This window comes from Nuphar pumila, chromosome 16 (assembly GCF_984573655.1).
Source record: "Nuphar pumila chromosome 16, dmNupPumi1.hap1.1, whole genome shotgun sequence".
NCBI classification, from domain to species: Eukaryota; Viridiplantae; Streptophyta; class Magnoliopsida; order Nymphaeales; family Nymphaeaceae; genus Nuphar; species Nuphar pumila.
This window is the reverse complement of record NC_143264.1, coordinates 80,739,875-80,746,262: the sequence shown is the minus strand read 5'-3', so window position 1 is coordinate 80,746,262 and position 6,388 is coordinate 80,739,875.

Here is a 6,388-nt window from a genome sequence, read left to right as displayed (position 1 = left end):
TCTTGATTGTACATCACATATTTGATTTGTGGCCTCCATAATAGATAGCTTTTTTCTATTTAATTTAACCAAAACCAGATTGGAGAAGATGTTTCACTAGATTGCAGCACTAGGAAACAATCAAGAACTTGGAGAGGATGAGGATGACACATCGAATGAAAATACAACTCAAAGCAATGACCATGATGAAAGAATGACACATAACCTGAAGTGAACAAAATATGAGCCTTCATAAGAGATCTCACCCTGTAGGACACAATGACTCTATTACCATATAAGAATCAAAGGATCACAAACACATTCATACACACACCACATGGCTCACGAATTTTACATGGTTTGATTTAGGGAGAACCTACATCCACGGTGTAGTACTCTCTCTCAATATCAACTAGAGAGAGAGGTTTTATTAAATAGTGTTTCTTGTCATACAATAATTGAATCTCTCCTTAAAGAAACACCCCTTGATTACATCTTGGACTTTGACACAATTTGTGATTTTGTGATCTCCCATAGTCCAAAGGAGTCTTAGATGTTTTCTCAGCTGAAACTTTCAAGGATCTTGAGTTCTCCTCTCCACGTGGGACTCCCTCTTCATGTGGGACTCCTAGATGACTCAATGGGACTCCCTCCCTTGGATGACCCAATGGGACACCCTTAAAGAATCTGACATAAATCGAAAGAGATAGACATAGAGAGAGGTAAGGAGAGAGGGAGAGAAAGAGAGACAACAATAACTTGGTTCGGCCATAAGAGACCTACATCCATAGACGAAAACCCACTTGTTATATTGAGTATAAGAGAGCACAAGTACAACTATATATCAGAAAGGGTTACACACATTTCAAAAGATAACCCTTGTTGTTTAGAGAACGGATAGTGCCTATCACTACCAACAACCCTGAGCATATCCTTATCTTAGCACCCGATGATAGAAGGGCCCTCGTGTATATCCAATACTCCCCCTCAAGTTGGGAGATAGATGGATATCAATCCCAACTTGCTCAGAATTTTGTGAAATTGTATCTTAGCCATTGGCTTGGTAAAGATGTTTGTCATTTGTTCTGAACTCCTAGTGTAGGGAGTACATATCTCCTTGGACTGGATCTTCTACCTTATGAAGTGATCATCTAGCTCGATGTGCTTCGTTCTCTCATGAAAGGCAAAGTTGGCAGCAATGTAGATTGCAACTTGGTTGTCGCAATGCATCTTGATGGGAGTGTTCGCTGTGAAGCCCAATTTGATAAGTAGAGATTTGATCCAAGTGAGCTCGCAAGCAGTGGAGGCCATGGCCCGGTACTCGACTTTGGCACTGGATCTTGATATAATGCTTTGTTTTTTACTCTTTCAAGAGATTAAGTTGCCGCCAACAAGGACACAAAATCCCATGGTAGATTTTCTATTTTGTTATGACTTCCTGCCCCATCAGCATTAGATTATCCCTCTATGCAGTGATGCCTATTTCTTTTTATCTAGATTCCTTGTCTAGGAGTCTTCTTGATATATCTTAAGATCTGATCGATTGTTAGTTGGTATTGTTCCTTGGGAGCATGCAAGAATTAACTAACCAAGCTCACAACATAGGTGATGTCACGTTGAGATAAATGAGTTTTTCCATAAGTTTTTTGTACCTTTCAACGTCTTTGATAGTCTCGCCTTCATCATCAATTTTAGTGTTTGCCTCTATAGGAGTCTCGACTAGTTTGCCCCTAGTTTTTTGGTTTCTTTTAAGAGGTCTAAGGTGTACTTTCTCTGGGAGAGAAATATATCTTTCTTGGAGTGAGCCACCTCTATTCCTAGGAAATATATGAGTTTTCCAAGGTCTTTGATGTTGAATACCTGATATAAATAACGTTTGAGATCTTGAATTCACTTGGGGTCATTTCCTATTATCACGATGTCATCCACATAGACCAGTAGGTATACTTTGGAGTCTATGGAGTTCTTGACAAATAGGGTGTTGTCAACAACCGAACATCAAAAGCCTTTCTTGATGAGGGCATAGTATAGTTTTGAGTATTGTGCCCAAGGTGATTGCTTCAAACGATAAATAGCCTTCTTGAGTTTGCACACGAGGTTGGGGTTACCTTCTTGGTGATGCCTGGGTGGCAAATTCATGTAAAATTTATCTTCAATGTCACCTTATAGAAGGGCATTTTTAATGTCAAGCTGGAAGAGATTCCAGTTATAATTGTTGGCAATGGAGAGAAGTATATGTACGAAGCTCAGTTTTTAAACAATAGCTAAGGTTTCTTGGTAGCCAACCCCTTGGGTTTGAGTAAACCCTTTTGCTACCAACCTAGTCGTATAACGCTCTATAGATCCATCGCTTTTATATTTTATTTTATAAGTCCATTTGCATCCAATGAGTTTCTTTCCTCTGGGAAGGGGTCCTATCTCTTATGTTTGGTTTTTGTTCAGGGCTTGGAGCTCCTCGTTCATGGCTTTGTTCTATTTAGTGGAGTTGCATGCCTCTTTAAAACTTTGGGGTACTTGGTGAGCTGAGATGGAAGAAAGGATGGCCACAAATTGTTTTGGCAAATGGTCATAGGTGACCCAATCATCTATGGGATGGCAACAGATGTTGTATGTGACAAAGTCATCGTATCTGGATGAGGGTCTTGAGGTCCTTTCAGATCTTCTGAGAGTAAGCGCTTGAGCACTAGATGAGGGGCTATGATTGTCCCTGTCTTCGTGCTCATAAGTGATAGCAGTGCCTTCGGTGCCGGCATGGTTTTGGGATGCAGTTGGGGTAGTGACATCATCTATGGAGCTCAAGTTTGGCAGAATAAAGTCCTTAATAGTCTCCTACTGAATGAGAGCAGAGGATGTGCTAGGGAAGTAGGGTGTTTATTGAAATTAACATCCTGAGATATGTACAACTTCCTACTTTTTATGTTGTAGCATTTGTATCCCTTTTTAGTGTTAGAGTAGCTGAGAAATATGCATTTGATTGCCATGCGATTGAACTTATAATGATTTTAAGGTAGGACTCACTTATATGCTACACACCCAAAGGTTTTTAGGTAGTCGATAGAGATCTTTCTGTCTTTTAGAACTTCTAAGGGAGATTTCTTTTTGAGCTTCCTTTTGGGTAACCGGTTGATCACATAGTAGGCGGTGGCCACGACCTCATTCCAATATTCCCTAGGAATGTTCATTTGAAATAGAAGACTCTAAGCAGCCTCCATAGGGTGCATATTTTTTTTTGACACTGTGTTTTGTTGGGGAGTACCCACACAAGTGGTTTGGTGAGTGATTATGTGACTATGCTCAAGGTTGTCAAAGTCTTTATTGAGGTATTCGGTCTCATTATCGGTTCGCAAAACTTTTTTCTTAGCATTGAATTGGACTTCCACCATAGCATAAAAGTCCCTAAAGTGATCTAAAACCATGTCATTAGACTTTATGAAATAAACCCACGTGATTTTAGAAAAATCAACTATGAAAGTGACATAATATTTAAAACCCAAATGAGAGTCATCGGGGGCTGGACCCCACATGTCTGAATAGATACGTTTAAAAGGAGAGTGTGAGATTCTTTCTGATAATGGAAAAGGTGGGTGAGTCATCTTAGCATAGCAGCATACATTGCAAGACTTAGAATAAAAAATAACATTAAAAAATAGAGTTTTCAAAGCACCATTGGATTTGTGATCGAGACGTTTGTGCCATTTATCCCCATCTAAAGATTCATGGTTGGAAATGAGTGCCCTGCATCTTGGGTCCAAGATATGAAGCTTGCAAGATTCCTTACCTTCACCAATCATCCTCCCGTCAAGCGCTCCTGAAATATCATGTTAGTAGGGGAGAAATTCATGTTGCAATTATGGGATTTGGTTATTTTACTGACAGACATGAGGTTTGAATCAAGAGAGGGCATGTAGAGGACTTCTCTAGTTATGTCTTTGTCAAAGAACTGGATCTTTCTAACCCTATGAACAACAATATGAGACCCATTAGCAATGGTCACCAGCTCCAGAATCAATGACCCACATATTTTGGGAGAAGACAGATAGAAGGGATGAGTGAGTACCTGACTTATCCACAGGAGATTTGTTTTTAGTCGATGAAGCTACTACCATACCTGTCAAGCTGCCTTTTGTGATAGCCTGCAGTAATTTTGAGATGCGCTAGGGCAAGAGGAGAGATTATGTTGTAGTTGACAGCAACATTGATCCCTAGTGTACCCATCCTTTTTACAGTAGATGCGGGAAATTTTCTTGTTTTTGAACTTTGATACATCAAGATGATTCTTCTCAAGCTGATGGTCTTGTTTTTCTTTCTCCATGGTGAAGGCAGATATTTCTCTAAGGTCTTGGGAGTTGGGCTTAGTGTTATTCATCACCTTTATTCTGGCTTCTTCTCTTAGGATGGCAGGGCAAACGACATTGAGAGTTAGGGGTTCTCCAGACATGAGGATTTGACTCCTCATGACCTCGTAGTCAGAGTTGAGGCATGCGAGCATCGGAAACATCTTATCCTGCTCATGCCATTTTTTTATTATTACAGGATCATAGATGGTGTGAGAGTGCAAGTCGAGATCACCCCACATGGCCCTGAGAGAGCCCAAGTATTCACTGAATGGGCAATTGAGTTTCTTAAGATTGTTGATGTCCTAAGAGAGTTGATATCGTTAGCAGACTAGACAACAGTGGCAGAGTTCAAAAACAAGAATCCCTCGATGATTCTCGGCTCCATCGAGTTTAATAGCCAGGACATTACGAGATGGCCTAAGGATTCTCATTCCTAAAGGTTGGATCTGAGGCAACAAAGGCTGGTTTTTTCCATTAACATGACCTAGCTTTCCTTTGCCGCTCAGGTACAACTAGGCAAATTTGAACCATGAGAGATAGTTGGTACTGTTCAAGGGAATGGAGGTGATCTTCAGGCTTGGGTTAATCTGGCCTTGTGCAAGGGTCTTGGTGGCTTCATATCCGGCTGGGGCGTTGGTCTCTCTTTCATTGGTAGCCATAAACGGATAAGAGAGGTAGACTAGATGATGCCATGCTTAGCAAGAATTGCAACGTATAATAGAACAACATAGGGCGAGAGATTGAGGCTGGAAGTCACTCCAACTTGTAACACGGTTGGAGCTGGACTGGCAGAGATGGGCACGATCGCAACAAGGTGATCACTGTATTGCACATTGGGCGGCAACCTTATCACAATCGCAGTGATGCTCATAAAAAACTCCGTTGACATTAGGCGGATGGAGATGTCTGGTGTGCTCTGATACCATGAAGAATCTAAAAAAATAAATCGAAAGAGACAGACATAGAGAGAGGTAGAGAGAGAGGAAGAGAAAGAGACACATCATTAACGTGGTTTGGCCATAAGAGACCTACATCCACTGACGAAAGCCCGCTCATTATATTGAATATAGGGGAGCACAGGTACAACTATATATAAGGAAGGGTTACACACACATTTGGAAAGATAACCCTTGTTGTTTAGAGAACGGATAATGCCTTTCACTACCAACAACTTAAAGCATATCCTTATCTTATCACCCGATGAGAAAAGAGCCCTCGTGCATATCCAACAACCCTCTTCATGTGGGACTCCTGAATGACCCATTGAGACTCCCTCAACGCAATTAGTTTGTATCTAATTAGGTCATATTCGGTAGTAATGCCCACATTTAAACCAAATCCAACTTGTTTGCTTCCTATTAAAAAATCAATGATTCACAATGTTTAAAAACTTTGAAGACTCATAAAACATTAAAAAAATAAGTAACGTCTGTTTCCCAACAAATTGAACGTGCTGAACACATCTGTAGGGTCAGATTTACTAAACATGTGAAACATAAAAAATCAATGTTATCCACACCATAGTTACCAAAAAACAAAATGGATGCCAGAAGCCAGAAACCGCATGCTAAAAAGTAATATGAAGCGGAAAGCAAACAACTGTTACAAAACGATTATGCAAGTGCATGAAAACAAAAAGGAAACACATAGAAAGATATATGAAACACGGGCAAAAGCAAATAGGAAATGACATAATAGAAATATAATATGATATAAAACCAACATGCAAGCTTGTTATAAAAAAATTATAACTTTGTAATATGAAAAATGTAAGAAGTGAGGAAAAGTGAGTGGAAAGTGACAAGAAGCAAGAGATAAACTTTAAGGAAGCGAAAGAGAAATTATTTGGAAAACAAAGGGAAAGCGGGCTTCTCATCGAAGGGAATCTAGTTTCCTATATTTTTGAAAGTGGGTTTCCCAAAGTTTTTTCTTCTTTTGGAGAAGCAAGGAGTTTCCCGCTTCCAAAGATAGCAAGAAGCTTCCGGTAACTATGTTATCACCGTGTAGATAGTTGGGAGGAATCAATTTTCCCATGTGAGTGATCCTATACTAGGAGGGTGTAGAGAATCTTA